At 43.8% G+C, this 16,911-nt stretch overlaps 1 long non-coding RNA gene across 2 annotated transcripts in view; it reads right to left on the bottom strand.

Moving 5' to 3' along the window:
- Positions 1-11,028: 11,028 nt before the first annotated feature.
- LOC134481544 (uncharacterized) overlaps positions 11,029-16,911 on the bottom strand; it is a 47,634-nt gene continuing 41,751 nt past the window's right edge. The window contains exons 5-6 of one of the 2 annotated variants that reach the window (XR_010057142.1): positions 13,849-14,063; positions 11,765-12,813 (exon numbers count right to left, since the gene is read on the bottom strand). This is a non-coding gene — a long non-coding RNA (uncharacterized LOC134481544). Of the gene's footprint in view, positions 14,064-16,911 lie in introns of both variants that reach the window. The other variant, XR_010057141.1, reaches the window with a different exon arrangement.

The following is a 16,911-nucleotide window of genomic DNA, read 5'->3' as shown; positions in this document are numbered from 1 at the left end:
AAACATTGTGATACTTTGTTTTGATTATTTTCCTGAAGCTTGTTCTCAGGGGTGAACAGGTATCTGTGACATGTGGTGATGTCAAAAGGTCAGGCACGCATTCCAGCCAGCAATTAAAATTCCACATATTATTTGTAAAAAAATCTACCAACACGTATCTGAGCGGGGAACAGATACAGAGAAACAGAGTCCCAGGGACATACCAAAGCACATGTGCCTGTGCTTACCTGCAGAGACCTATTTTACGTAGACAGACAATCACATCCTATTTGTGAATGTAAGCAGAGGGGAAGACTGAGGGGGAATGTGACCAATAGGAAAACAGAAAGGGGAAAGAGAGAGGGTCAAGAAAGCACTATGCATGATGAATACAGACCAGAAAAAATAGAGTGACTTAAAGTCCTTGATAATCAAGAGAAAAGATTTGCATACATGAAGGTCTACACTGTTTCTTTGAGCTGGGGTCTCCTAAGCAGGGAAGTTATCCAGGTTGGCTTTGAACTCACAATCCTCCTAGCTCAGCTGCCCCCATGCCTGGGAACCCGGGTGCACTGTGAATAATTGCACTAGGTGTTGTAAACTACAAGGGCAGCCTGTGTAAGAGAAAACAGTGGACTTGGCAAAAGGCGGGTGACTACGGAAGATTGTGAACATTCTGAGAGAAATAAGTGGGGCTGCCACTCATCACCAGGACGGGGTCTCTGGGGTAAGCCACGTGGGTTAATTTTGAGGTGAACATTGAATCAAATTCAAGGAAAGTGTTGTCCACATTCACCCAACTGCGACCTTCCAATATCCCAGGAGAGCTGGGTGAACCTTCCAGTCAAGGGCTGTCGAGAGTCCTACACAGATGTTATGCCACGCTTCTGGTGAAGAGAAAAAAATTACCTTAAAAATGTTTTTCTTTCTTGTGAGAAATGTATGTCAAAGAGCAGGGGAGGCAAAAGAAGAGTTTGAAGATGGCGGGACAGCACTTGACAAGACCAGTCTCTGTGTACCTATCGTCCCTGCGGTGCCTTGGCCCATTGCCAAGCACTGGGCACTACTGCTTCCTGCCTTTCCCTCTTTCCCAGTGATGGACTGTTTAGTAAAGACAGAGTTAAGAGATCAAGGCCCCTGTGCTCCTCTTTTGGGCCAGGTGACTACCGGGGTAGTGTGAGTCTTGCACTGAGAAAGGCTGCATGTGGAAAGGCTTAATATGTCTTCATGTGATGTAAAGTCCCCTGCCTCTGAGCGGTGTGAGCAAGAGAGGCCTTCCCCATGCACTAAGGCCTGGTCTCTGGGTGATATTGCTATGGGGTGTTCCTTGCATCTTGCCCAGCCTATGCCTCCAGCCTAACACCCCTGGAACCAATTTCCTGTCCCCAGTTGTGGACTCTCATTCATGTATAAGACCTTTCAGGAGGAGGCCCTTTTCTCACTGGTCAGGAACAAATAAAGATTAGCACCAAAGAGGTTGTGTGCATGTGTGTATGCTTGGGGTGTGTGTATGTGTGTTCACACACATGTCTACAGAGCTTAAAGCAGGAAGGACGTCATGTTACACGATTGCCCATTCTTCACTATATCCTGAGTCAGGGTCTCTCACCTGGCTCTTCACCAGGGCGGTGAAACGTGACCTCATGTCACCATGTTTGTGCAGCAAACACTCTGACTCACTGAGCCATCTCTCCAGCCCTGGCATTAGAGAGGATCTAAGTCTGAGGGATTATTCCTCAGAACTGTGGAGCAATGTGGTCTTACTTCGGGTGGCTCCCAGGTCAAAACCTTTTTAACAAAAGCAGTTTCGTTATCATACTGAGGAGCTTAAAATGTTCTCTGGTGAAGTACTTCTCTATTTAAGACAATGACCTCCTGGGTAGAATAAAAGATCTCTGTGTAAAAATGTGTGCTTGGGGAGGGGGGCTGACAAGATGGCTCAGAGGCTAAGGGAGCTTGCTGCCAATCATAAGGACCCAAGTTCTATCTCTAAAACCCACATGGTAGACAGAAAATCCTAACCTCCACGGGCATCCACTGACGGGGCATATGTACATCATGGCATACATAACCCACACACAATGATAAATAAATAAGTAAATAAATAAATAAGTAAATAAATAAGATTTTTTAGTGTGCATTTGAAATAGAATAACTAGGTTGTAGGAAATTGTCTTTTAAAGCAGAATCTGAGTTCTAAGAAATGATTGCCCAGGACTCGCTGGATTGCATGAGACATGTTTATTGATGCGTGTGAAAATTAAAGTACACAATACTGCGTGGATTTTATCAAACAGAGGTGACATCAAAGAAGAAGCGCGAGCCTGGCGCGGAATTTGTTCGGAACACGGCTAGCGTTCTTTCTTTCCCGGTCTGCAGTTTTTGTCCTCTTGCAAAGGCATGTTAGGTTGTGACTAAGAACTACACCTGAATGCACCCTAGCTTCCAGGAGACTCTGAGGAGCAGAGGACCCAGGGACCCACATATTCCTGAACTCAAAATTGTAGCTGCCCGGCCAGCTCCGCAGGGTGGGTAAGCCCATCACAATTGAAACAGAATGTGTGGGTGCTGCCTCCTGGTAGAAACCAGGGCAATGTTTGCAAAGACCCCTACGGGGCTGCCCAGGTGCTGTGAGAGGGCTCAGGAGACCTTTGGCAGCTACCCTGGAAAAAATGCCTGTGTCTGCAAATAAACCCCGTGGGTGTAGAAAGACTGGGTTTTGCCTGGTGTTTGTGCAAACAACATCCAGTGCTTTGCGTGTTGGAAACTGCTCAGTGAATGGAGCCCCAGGTCCCAGTCACCAGAGCAACTGATGTCCTTGTGACTTTTGACCAATTGGGAAGCGATTGCCCGAAACCAATATTCTTATTTCCGGTTATTCACAATTAGAAAGTCTTTGGTAACCATTAAAAAAAAAATGCTCCCTCCAATCCCTCTTGGCTCAGCAAGTGACAGAGTGACTAAACCGAAGCCTCAAAGCTTGGTGTTCTGTGTGTGTGTGTGTGTGTGTGTGTGTGTGTGTGTGTGTGAGCGTGCGCGCGCGCGCATGAGTGTGTGGTATGAGAGAGATGGGGAGGGAGAAAGGGTGGGAGAGAAGACGTACCCAAACCCGGAAAACCCACGAGCTACTGGTTGGGAGTTATCTTCCCTCCACTCAGTATCCAGTGATCCAGCTCATCACAACTGCATGTGTGAAGTGTCCTTGTGAGGTAGGAGAATTCCTAAGCAAAAGAGGAGAGAAATTATAATCTGCCTAAAAGCAACACACACACACACACACACACACACACACACACACGAAACTTTAATAGATCCGAGATCCATAGGAAAAAGGATCAAAGCTATCCAAGAAACAAAACAGAAGGCAGTATCTGCTCATATTCTCTCAAAGCAGCTGGTCTCAATGGATTTGGGGTTAAAATTAACTAAGTATTCAAAATAACTCATGTTACATTGTTCATATATTACACGCAGAGGTTTATATAAGGCTCATGTTCATGAGCAAACAGGGCAAAAACAAGCAGAGCCACCGCAACACGTGTAAAAGCAGCAGCAACAACATGCCATAGACATGTGCTCTCCATGGAAGACCTGGATGTGCACCCAGGAGGACACAGGAGGACATGCCAGTGGAGATCAGTGTCTTGTGCAAGCCGCTGGCTCACTCAAGTGCCACAGGCCCCCATCTTCTCCTGTCACAGATCAGACTTAGCCCTTCTGACACACCAGTTGGCTGCATTGCCCACCTCTCAAGTTTTGTCTTCTTGGAACTCAAAGGCTTTGGACAAAGCCAGGGGCAACTGGAACCAGTTCTGCCTTTAATACTTTCGAGTATTAAACAAAGAAGAAAAGAGAAATCTGGGGGCTAGGGGGTGTCAGTTTGGCTCAGGGCTTTGTTTGGTTTGGGTTTTTTTTTTTGTTTATGTTTTTTGTTTTTTGTTTTGTTTTTTGTTTTTTGGGGTTTTTTTGTTTTGTTTTGTTTTGTTTTTGTTTTTGTTTTTTGCCCAAAGCCCTGGCTTCCAGGCTCCGAACCACATGAAACTGGACATGGTGTTACACATGTGTCTCACCAGTACTCAGGATGTGGAGGTGGGAGAGTCAGGAATACAGGGCCAGCCTGGGCTCTGTGAGAGCCTGTGTCAAACAAAAAAGAAGTCTAGAACAGTATGTCAATTAAAGACAAATTCTCCTTTCTATACCAAAGCAGCCCTGGCATTTCGTTTTCTGAGATGTTGACTTCTAATTACGGCCTAGTTTGTTTGTTTATTTATTTATTTATTTATTTATTTATTTACTTTTATGTCCTGTGAGGAAACAGTAAGATGGTAGGCTGTGGAGAAATCTGACCCAAATAATACCGTCTCTAGAAAATGTGCGGTGCTTAAAGAGTTCCCACCATATGGGAAACACTTTGTGTGGCAAAAGGAAGAGAGGAAGTGTCCGTTTTATTTTATTTTTGAGACAGAGTCTCATATACCCCAGGCTGGCTTCAAACTTGCTAAACAGCTGGGACTGACCTCGAACTTGGATTGCCTTTCCTCTAGCTGCCAAATGCTAGCATGGCAGATCTGTATCACCACACCTGCTTCATGCCTATCCCTGACTTTTAAAGAAAGTGGGGGGGGGGATGTCTGTGTGTGTCTGTGTGTGTCTGTGTGTGTGTCTCTGTGTGTGTATCTGTATGTATATATGTGTCTGTGTGGGAGGGGTATGTGTGTGTATCTGTGTGTGTATGTGTGTGAGGGTACATGTGTGTGTGTGTGTGTCTGTGTGTATATGTATGGGCATACATGTGTATCTGTGTGTGTGTGTGTCTGTATGTGTGTCTGTGTATATCTGTGTGTGTGTGTCTGTATGTGTGTCTGTATGTGCGTGTGTGTATATGTGTGGGTGTACATGTGTCTCTGTGTGTGTGTGTCTGTATGTGTGCCTGTGTATGTCTCTGTGTGTGTGTGTCTGTATGTGTGTCTGTGTATGTCTCTGTGTGTGTGTCTGTATGTGTGTCTGTGTATGTCTCTGTATGTGTGTGTATGTCTGTGTGTGTGTGTGTGTATGTGTGTGTGTGCGTGCCTGTCCTTGTGAGGGATGTGTATGTGGAGGTTCTGGCCTTCCACCTCCACTTAGGTTTCAGGGATCGACCCCATGTTTTCAGGTTAGTGCTGCAAGCATCTTTACCTGCTAAAACATATTGCCAGGCCTGTCTCTGAGTTTGTAGGGTTAGTACTTTTCTCATTAGTGAGATAAGAACTCACTATTGTCTCACTGTTGCACCTTGGATTGGCTTAGAGCTCCTTATGCTCCTCCCTCAGGCTCTTGAGTGTTGGGATGACAGGTGTGTGCCTCCAGACCATGCAAAATGACACACAGCTCAGCAGTGCCACTCCTCCTCAGCCCCTCTTTTGTAGGCATACTTTTTTTTTTGCAACCTACATTTTACTCTCTAGCCTACCACCCAGAGAGATAGTGAAAGAGAACATTATTAGGATATGAGGGAAGCGGACCTGTTCAGCAGTAGTTCTTTGGGGGTGAGCTCGACCTTCTTGGGCAACAGCTCAGTCCTGTAGCAAACACCAAATATGACTCAGCAGGTGCAGACCAGTCCTCAGACCAGTATCAGACCAGGCAGATACCACACAAGAACGGGCAGCTACAGGCCAGTCTTTTCGTCAGGCTGACACCAAGCATGAACCAGCAGCTGTAGTTCAATCCTGAAGGAACTCAGGACAATTGGCCGCAGGCGAGGCTGCTGCAAGAACCTCATGAGCAGTTCTCAGGCGAGCTTCTCTCAACAGCAGCATTACCACAAGTTGAGCTCAGTGACACGAAACCATGGAAGCGAATGAATATATACATGTCGTTAATGTAAAACAGCAAGGTGGAGTAAAGCAAACCAATGTTCAGTGCTCATTTCCCACTGACTGTGGGGTCATATTTATACTCCTTCTTCAAGCGTCCTTTTATGCGTCTGTTTTAGCAAGACATCCTTTCACCCATGTGGGCCAGCAAAACATCATTTGGCATAACTGACTTTCCAAAGAAACCAGGAGCTCCCACTTCACTCTGCCCTCTAGCTTGGACTTGAGAAGTGAAAGAAATCCCACAGTCTTGCAAATCACAAGAGTCACGGTAATAGAAAGATCTGTGGGGAGACTTTTCCTTATTGGCATTGGTGAATAGTTTTAAAGGGATGGTGTGTCAGCTTGGCAGGGAATGGGCGAGACATCTCTAACTGTTCTACTGAAAGCAGGCTGAGCTAGAACAGTGTTCACAGAAGAGCAGACAGATGCACGAGACTCCTCTCTGCCAGTGCTTTGTCTGGCTGTCAATCACCTGCACCCCAGTAGTTAGGCATGGCAGACCTGTTCCCTTGGCTCTGCTAAAATGTGACTTACTTTCTCCTTGTAGTTCCACTGAATCTCTATCCCAAGATTCTTGTGTGTGTGTGTGTGTGTGTGTGTGTGTGTGTGTTGGGAGGTGGCACACGGGTATACACGAACTTACATGTAGAAGCCAGAGGACAGTCACAGTTGTCCTCCTCAAAAATACCAACACTTCCTTTGAGACAGTTACTCTCATTGGGCCAGTTAAATACTAGCCAGTGAGTGCCAGGAATCCTCCTGCCTCTGATTTCACAATGGGATTATCAACATCTGTCCCTGTATCTGACATTTTTACCAGGGTTCTTGGGATCAAACTTGGGTATTGTTATCAACAAATTCTCCCTAGTTTCTCCCTAGTCTCAGGACTCTCGTGCCCATTTGGGTCCTTGCTCTCTCCCTGTTGTGCGGGCTGTCACATTCCCTGGAAATGTGAACCCAGAACTCCTTCCTCCCTCCACTCTGTGGCTGAGGCCCCTGACACTTGGTTTGTGTGACCATCAGGGGACTTAATAATTTTATGTTATGTTTAGGGCTTTTCCAGCAAGCAAACACACCACATCCTTATACAGAGGTAAACTCACAGAGACAGAGGCAGAGGAGGGCTGAGCCACTTGCTGTCTGAGGAGAACAGGGTTGCCACCTAGGATGGAGTCACCTGTCAATATGTGCAGTGTGCTATCTGCATTAACCAGCCCATGCCAGAGATCTGCAGTTCTACTCACATGGGGAAGGCAGCCACATAGTCTCTGTGCTATGGGGCTATAAGCTCAGCCCTGTAGCAGAAGCCCCGCCACTGTTTCTCATCTTTCTGAGTCATCATTTTCCCCCATGTTTGACATCATGTCATCCTTGAGCCTAGGAATGAGTAAAATGTGCAGTAGGATGTACCTGGAGTAACCTGTGTTCAACATCCAGTTGAAGGAAAGGAAGTCAGAGAGGGAAGTCACTGCTCACAATGAAGAACAGAGGCATACTTACCCCAAATTGTGTCATGTGTTTCAATGCCACCACCCTTGCAGCCTTTTTTCTTTTCTCTCCTCAATTTAACAGCCCAAAGGAGCCTCTTTGGAGTTCCTGGTCACAACCCATGCAGGGAATACAGAATGGGTATGTACCCTATCCTCCCATGGTGTGTGTGCAGGTATGTCAGAAATGGAAGAGACACGTGTACACACACATACACATAACACATATCTACATGTCCAAATACCATATCAGGAGACACATACATATATACACATTCATATGCACACATACAAATAGACATATACACATTAACACACAGGCATTCATATATATACACATATACAGGCACACATACACATTGATACATACTGACATATACACACACATATATATTTACATGATACACATACTTGTATACACATACATACATATACAGATATACATGCTTACACACATATACATGCATACACACATTCAAATATACATACACATGTATACACATATACACATACATATACTTATACACACATATGCACACATGTGCACATATGTACACATACACACACATATGCATGTATATATGCTGCTTTTAGGTTTTGGGTTGGCCTGTAGAATAATGGTTTTCAAGCACAGATAAGGGAGACATTATACCAGGAGGGAGGTTTACTTAAACTAGACCAGAGTTCAAGGGTACATGATCAGAAAAGAAACAAACTTACAAAATAAATGGGGCAAGGTCTGGGGCTGTAGTTCAGTAGTTGAACACTTACTTACCATGCACAAGACACTGGGCCCTATCCCCAGAACAGAAAAAAATATATATATTATATACATACACACATACATGTATATATATGATAATACATAATTTTCCTCGCATTTGGGTGGATGGCCACACAGGAGACCAGGCAATGAAGAAGAAGACAGTGTGTAGTTAGAACCTCCTTTGAGCTTAATGAAACTGAATGCTTCCCCATCAGAGACTCCATGACTGGAAGACAGGAAATCTAACCGCCCACACTCCTACCTTCCCTGACCTCTCACCCCAAAGCCTCAGGAAAGGGAAATCGATGAGGCCCCAAAGAGCAGGAGCCCAGAGCTGGGGCTGGAATTTGACCCACACGGACTGTTTGCTGATCCAGAGATGGGATCCGTTCAGTGAGCTCATCCTTATCTTGCGAGGAGACTGGGGAGTTTGGACTAAAGCAGAGTTGTGTTTTATTCAGTGAAAAACTTACCAGCCACCTTTGTCCTTATCACACACCCAGCCTCACAGAGAACACGTAACTCCAAAGACTCTTTCTAGAACATCAACAGATGGAAAGTCAGACTTTATCCCCAAATATCTTCCGTTTCCCTCTCTGTGGCTCTGCAGCCTGTGCCCCTCCCCACCTTCTGCAAATATTGACTGAGTTCAAGGGCAGTGGTCTAATGTCTAACTTCAGAGTCAGCATGCACTGAAATACTTAAGATGGTGCAATCCCCACTAATGAGGAACACACTGAACCCAAGGTCACTTACAGGCAATTCCTGTCCCCTGACCCAGTTGATATTTGTTTTATCAAGTCAGGGACTATTCTTGTCATCATTGTTAATCTTCCTCTCAGCAGATCTGTGCTGGCCGAGGGCATGCACTTGAGGTATGTTAGAAGAATGGAGGGCTGTATTGTGGGAAAGAATTTTTGCTAATTCTGTCTGCCTACAGTATCCTCAGCCTGGTTCATATGATCTTAACTCACTAAGCAAAACTGGAAGAGTCAGTCCGGAAAGTGTGCTGACCAGGAAGTAGATTTGGAGTTTGTCTGTTGACCAGGGCTTCTCTCTCTCCTGGGAACAACTTGACTCATCCACAGGGTAAAATCTTGATGGAATACTTTTTACCTGCAAAGACCGCACGGCCATGTGGCTCATTCAGCTCGTGGAAGCTCACTTTTGGTCCCCATGTGACCCAGTTCTTATCTGCAGGATTCCTGGGAGGCCTAACATCTCTGATAGCTTCAGCTGGGAGTCAAAATGAGATGGCACTGTTGGCCCAGCCATGGACTTTGTAGTGAACAGTCATGGATCGAACGCCGGCCTCCTTGAGCTACCGTAACTTTGTCTGTGCAAGCAATGGCGGCTCTTCTTGCAAGATTGTTAGGGGGATTAAACATGGCATTGTATCCGAAAGCAGTCGGCCTGCTGTTTCAAATGGGATTAATACCTTTTAACCTCCTTCCTTCCGCTCAGCCACTCCAGCTGCTGGCGTATCCCCTTTCTGTGCTGCATACATTTGACTCAGCGGAACCGAGCCAAGTCACACTGGAGGGGGTGTCATCTCTACAAGGATGAGCCAAGGAAAGCCTCAGCAGTACCCAGCACAGCAGCACTGAACCCAAGAGCCCCACACACCGAAAAAAATATAAATTTACAAATCAATCTGAGGTCATGGAGTGCTTCCCAGAGGGGGGGGGGAAGGGAGGAGGAGGGAGGGAGGGGGGAAAAGAAGAGGGAGAAACACAGACAGGAGAGAGAGAGAGAGAGAGAGAGAGAGAGAGAGAGAGAGAGAGAGAGAGAGGCTCAAACAGGAGAAAGGTAAGAGAGAGGGGCCATAAAAGAAAATCAAGAAATCTCCATGAAGAGGCCTTGCTTGGTGAGGCTTCAAAAACAATCTGGTAGTAATAGCAACGATTATATGTTTCTTCTGAACATAAATTTATAACCAAGTTATCCAGCAGACCAACAGATCTGGATAGGTTGACAAAGGAGACAAGATACTCCTTTAGACTCACAGTCATGCTGGTATCATCTACTGGGAGTTATGCCTCCAACATCTCTTAGTGAATTCTGATGGATTTCAGTCACATCCTCTCTGGAACATCACAACAATGACTGGGACCCATCAAGCTGTGTCCTCTTCTTAAACATACTCAGCTCTCAAAGGTCCCTCCAAACGACTTGCTCCCTGACCTCAGATAAAATGATTGTGTACAACATTGTATTTGTTACTTCTCTGTGACTCTGACAAAATATCATCCCCAAGGCAATTGGTTAAAGAAATGTTCTAGGGTAATAAGAGTCAGTCACCATCACCATGGAGAAATGAAAGGCATGGCAGCTGGGGCGGCTGGGGGCTCACATCTTGAACCACTACCAGAAAGCAGAGATAGTGCACTGGGAATTGTGTGCGACTTTGAAACCTCTAAGAACACACCAACAGCATACTTCCTCTGGCAAGACCACACCCCCAAACCTACCCAAACAACTCCATCAGTTGAGGACCAAGTGTTCAAAAGTCCAAGAGTATGGGGAACATTTATCACACAAACTATCACAAGTAAAGATGGTCAAAGACAATGTTCAAAGATACTGATGGCAGTGGGTACCCTATAGCCAATGCAGTGCAATACTCCATGTGCTCCAGCTAGGGAAGACAAGTATAATACAACATTGAGAATGTGTGTGTGTGTGTGTGTGTGTGTGTGTGTGTGTACACAAATATATATAAAATACACAAATATATATATAAATAAATATACACACATATATACATACATATACATGTATGTATGTATGTTTGATGTTGGAAAACTGATGCATCAACCTTGTAAAGAAATGACATACTTATATTTTCTGAATCTGGCTTCTAATCTTCCAACCTTGGTGCTTTCCAGTAACACCACATTGAGAACACAGGAAAAAAATGAGAACAGATCCTACAACGTAATTAATATTCAGATATTTAATGTATACTTTTCCTATGTGCTAGCAGTGAACAACTGGAATATGCAGTGGAAATTAAATAGGAATCAGACATTATAAATACTAAGACTGAAGCTCTAAAACCCTGTTGTAAAGATACAAGGAAATATCTAGAAACATGTGCACAATTGGTAACAACATTAACCACCGTATTACATTCTTTCAATGACCAAGTTGTCTAAGTTACTTTAAGGTAAACTATTTCTTTGTTTTCCTCAGAGCTGTTATAGGTAGTTTAAATTACACTCTCATTTTCATTTTAAAAAAAGGAAACTAGGCCACATCAAGGTAAGGTAACTTTGAATGGGGAAGACCCAAAATGATAAGTATATTTATCTTCTCTAATTTATTCTATTACATTACCTTGAAAATTAATGCAATAAAATTGCTGTATAAATTAATACAACCTCAATCAAATTTCAGAGACTGGTTCATGGAACTCCACAAATCACTCTAAAATTTACCAAGAAGAGAAAAGGTCTTTCATGGAAAGCCAGTGCAATGTTGGATGGAGCATATCAGCTAGTGAACTATTAGAATTAAACTACTACATCTTATTGAAATGATGGTCATGTAAGTTCAGTACAATTGTCTGATGCTCAAAATCTTAGAGGCCGGCACACAGAAGAAAACATTTTCAATGTACATTTTGATCTCTTTCTCCTACCATTTTCTCCTAAGTATCTACAAAAATATAAAGGGACAGTAATTATTAATATAAAGGCTGGGGAAAACATTTTAGAAGTAAACTTGAAAACCTAGGAAAGGAACAGATGAACAAAGAAATGTAACCAGTGCTAAAGACCACTTCCAGGTCAGGGGAAGAAGATGAACCACTTAACAAAGAACACGAGGTAAATCTGCTAAGGAGACAGAGAAGGTTGCTAAGCTTAGTGGCCCAACCTTAGTCTTAGGGCTTTGTAGCCTTAGACAACAGGACTGAGTCTGTGCTTGGCCCAGGCTACACAGTGAGACCCTCAAAGAACAAAAACCACTAGCAACAACAAGAAAATCAATTAAAAACTCAAAAGTTATATCCCCCTGCATGACATGTATAAAACTAAACTCTTGATAAAAGGTTGGAATGTACACATGCTCACATGATTGAACACACACACACACGCACGCATGCGCACATGCACAACTGGAAAACTGATTTAATATGTAGTTTGGAAGACATTCTAAACATGACAAATTCTAGAAGCCATAAACAGTAGTAACATGAGAGTGTTGCTGCCCTGTTTACTTTTTTCATAGCTGTGGCAAAAAGAAACTGAAGGAAGGATGGTGTGAGGGTACCTACTACCCATCATGGCGGGGGAGGGGTGACCATACCGGTGACCCTGGAGTCTGAGGCAGACAGACAAAGAGCAGTATGCCCCTGATTCTCCCATTTACACGTACTTCAGGACCCCTGTCTGTGGGGTCCTGCCACAGATCTTCCCTCTGCAGTTCAAACTCTCTGGAAAAGTCTTCCCAGACATGCCAGGAAGTATGTCTCCCAGGTGTTTCTAAATCCAAACTGAGGATGAAGATAGGCCACCAAAGTTACACAAAAAAGTTATATCTCAGTATCTTAGTCAGGGTTCTATTTCTGTGAAGAGACACCATGACCAAGGCAACTCTTATAAAGAAAAACATTTAATTGGGTCTGTCTTACAGTTTCAGAGGTTCAGTCCATTATCATCATGGCAGCATTCAGACAGACATGGTGCTGGAGAAAGAGCTGAGAGTTCTATATCTTGATCTGAGGGCAGCAAGGAAGAGACTGTGTGCCACACTAGGCATGGCCTGAGCATATAAGAGACTTCAAAGCCCACCCCCACAGCGACACACTTCCTTCAACAAGGTCACACCTCCTAATAGTGCCACTTCCTATGACCAAGCATTCACATACATGAATCTATGAGGCCATTCCTATTCAAACCACCACATTCAACAAAAGCAACAGAAGTATGGAGCAATCAGAGATGGAAGAAAACGAATTTTACATGCGTACAGACTATTAATCTTATATAAAGCCATCTGTAAGTTAATTAAAGTAGGATCCCATGATGGTTAAATGACAAAAGGTACGAATGGTCATAGCACCAGAGAAGAAAGGAAAATGGCCAAAGCACACTGGGAAATACGCTTCCCTTCACTGATAAACAGGAAAGCACAAATTATATAGCACAATGTAGCTTTTGGCCAATGAGATTGGAGAAGTAGGAAACATTGTTATCCAGATTTGACAAGGGCCTGGAGAAATGACTACTGTAGCTAGATTGTAGATAGTTCTCTTTTTCTTAATGGGGACAAATCCACAGTGCCAAACTTTTATGTGATGTTATAATCCTAGCCTGGTAAATGGAAACATTCAGAAAATGCACAAAATATTCGAGAAACATCATGAAAGCATTGTTTTCAAATCCAAAAATAAGGTTCATCAACAGACAAATGATTGTTTTATTCCCTTGTCTGGAATATCAGTGGATGGTATTTACAATGAACTAGGTCCTTATAATAATGAAGAAAGATCATTAAAACAAATTACTAACTGAAAAAATTATCTGGGAGCAGAACGATGTAGAAATATTTTGTTGATCTCTGAATTCATTCTTTCCTATATCGACGGTTCTGACACTCATGTCATGATTGTACACCTGTGTAAAAGTTTCTTCTTAGTAGGACATGAAACAATGGTGTACCATATAATCCATGCTGTTGTCATCTGATGAGACACAGTCACCATGTGTCCCCATTCTATTTCTTCATAGAATCGACTAAAGTGTTAGCTTACCTGATGTCTCCTTGTGTAGATGAGGCCAAAGGAGAGGTGGAAGCTGAAGAGAAGAACTTTGTCCTTGCCCTGTAGGAGCATCCTGATCTGTCCATTCTCGAATTTGGCTCACTCACTTATTTCAAGGGACTTTCTGTGACATTATCCATCAGATCCACACAGGGTCATCAGCACTATATTATCCATCAGCATCCATGTGGGGATCAGCACTGTCCCTGAGAAGAATAGGATGAGGGGTTTTGTGCCTACAGCAGAGTTGGTGCAATGTAGACCACCTCAATATCCTGAGTAAGACAGGACAGAATGCCCAGTAGTGCAGGCAGGGGCACCAAGCTCTTCAGTGAAAGGTGTGCCTCAGAAGAGCCACCTGCCTTTAGCATTCTCCCACATCATTAGCAGGAATCACCATGAAGACTCAAAGTTATCTTAGCTTCATAAATCCCATAAACCCTGGGGTTTCTAACCATCCCTGAAGAGAAGAGAGTCCCTTCTGTCACTATCTATAACAGGGACTACCTATATCGTTGCCTAGCAACCAGAATATGTTAGAACATCTGTACAAAAGACAGGCAGATCAGAAAGACAGGTGGCAGATCAGTACATCACATTTGCATGCATTTGCTTACCTAACATATATGCACTTAGCTCATCTCAGGATCCCAGTGTTGAACTGTGTTCAGGAGAAATCAGGATCTGAACCCAGACTGTGCACATAGTCTACAAGTGTGTGAATCTGCTCAAGGGGGCTCCATAGTGTCATCTCAACTGTTTCTCAAACAAAACTAATCTTTCTGCAGGTTACTACCTGGAGTGACCAGGCAAGCATGGCTTGCCTCACCCAGAATGCAAGGTGTTTCATCCTGGACACCTGGAAGGCACAGTTTTCCCCAAACTGTATGCAGTAGCCTCAGATGGATCTTGAATACATTTCTGTCTGGGAATTAGTCATCCATCTCTCAAATGGTAGCTGAGAACTGTTTGAGGAGGATCCCTTCACCCTGGGGACAAGGAGTCTCTGTGGCCCAGAGACAAAGAGACTGCAGGACAGTCTTCTCATCTGTCCCTTCAGTCAGCATTTGTTCTAATCTTGGAAACAGCAATGATGGTTAAAGCCATACTTCTTACCTCCATGAAGGTTCAACTCTTGTAGAAAATTTTATTCACAAAAAATGATGCACATTCCAAAGTATCTGTCTGTCACTGCACATGCGGCTAAGACTCAGGAAGGAAAGAGCATGGGGGAGCAGGAGACCCTGAACAGACAGAGGAGGACCTGGGAAAATGATCAACACTGCTTCTAAAGAATGAATGGTGCCAGAAAGGGGGAAACATCTAGAAAGATGAGCAAGGGCTCTGAATATGATTGCAGTACAGAGGTTTGGAGGACTGAAAGAGGGACCATGCAGATATGAGCCAAAAGTAGGGGGATCCAGGTGAGAGGGTGATTAGGATAACAAATAAAGTGGGTCACATTCCAGGGTAAAAGGAGAGAGATGTACAAAACCCACATCTGCAATGCACATCATCCCAGGTGATGACATCTTTTCCCTAAGATGATATGTGTCCTCATCTACACATCTGCTGGCTCAGAAGCCTCTCTGTTCCCTCTACCCCTATGGCTAATCAGAACTCACTAGCTTTTAATTCTCCTTCTGGCACATCACACCAAGTACAACCTTTTCTCCACACTGGCTACTGTTGTCTTCCCCTCACCTCCCCACCCTCCTACTCCACACCCCCACACATCTACAGAGGCAGCAAATACACTGTATCTACCTCTTCTTGTCCTACCTCAATATGGCTCCATGTTCCTGAACAGTATCCAGAGCAATGGTTCCAAGGTATTTCTCTAAAACATAAATGCTTTTATCACAATGTGGTCTTTTATCATTGTTCCAGAATGAAGTCCACAGGTTTTGGGAAAGCACTGGGAGCCCTAATGATCTGTTGCCAGCTGCTCTACTCCTAGGAGCTGCTCCTTCTGGCCTCAGGGACATCCTTTGCATGCTGCTTGAAGTAATTGATCATTCTGAATCATATCTCTAAACATGCTGTTACCCAGATTATGGTTATTCTGAGGTTCCCTTTCATTTTAGCACTACAGCTAAGTCTCGCAGATAATAGACAGACCCTACTTCCTCTCCAGCCTTGTTTCTCTTGCTTCTGCCCTTTGTGCAACATTTATACAGCACTGGGGTGCTTGGGATTCCCACTGCATCCTGTGGTTTGATGTCTTGGGACATTTGTATACATAACCCCTGCTCCTGGGTGTCTTTCTTTTTCTGTTTGCTGCTATGCCTCTTGATGACTCTATAGAACACTGTATGCACACGGACCACAAGGACCTAGAGCATAATATCAACCCAACCTGACAGCAAAGCCTGCGTCAGGGAACAAGGACTCAAATGCTTACATTCTCTGTGCGCATTCTGAAACATTGCCTGTGATGTGGTCCAACGGAATGGAAATAACAAAACAACAACAACCAAAAAAAAAAAAAAAACCCACAAAAACAAAAACAACCCAACAAATGAAAATAAGACCAAAACAAAACAAAAAAGAGGTATGGAACAAACAGAAACCAGGAATTATAGAGAAGACGAGTCAGAAGCCACATAGCTGGCTTAGAACTGTATTGGGTCAGAGCTTGAGGGTCCCTAGGTGTCTTCAGATTGGAAAATAAAAAAGGCTCATGCATGGGCTCCACAGAGCAAGTAAGAAGTTGGAAGATAGTGCTGAGATGGTAATACAATCACACTGTCTTTTTCATTATTAAAAGAAAAGAAAATATAAAAAAGACACTCTAGGCAATAAGAATGTAAGTGAAGCAAAAATGTTAAGAGAGAAGATGATGTGCTGAACTCTAACAAGGCTTTCTAGAACTGGTAAGTTATAAGAGAGATGGGCATTTTAGAAAAACATTTGCCATGCAAACACTTTCCAAAGAAAGCTGGGGTAGCCATTGTCATGTCTAGGAAGGGGATGATAATGGAAATGTTTGAAGCAGTGTCTCTAGATCTGTAGTTCACAACCCACCAGGAAGATCAAACAACCCTGCCCCAG

The sequence above is a fragment of the Rattus norvegicus genome, chromosome 13 (genome assembly GCF_036323735.1).
Source record: "Rattus norvegicus strain BN/NHsdMcwi chromosome 13, GRCr8, whole genome shotgun sequence".
In the NCBI taxonomy this organism is placed as follows: Eukaryota; Metazoa; Chordata; class Mammalia; order Rodentia; family Muridae; genus Rattus; species Rattus norvegicus.
This window is presented reverse-complemented; position numbering and strand designations above follow the sequence as displayed.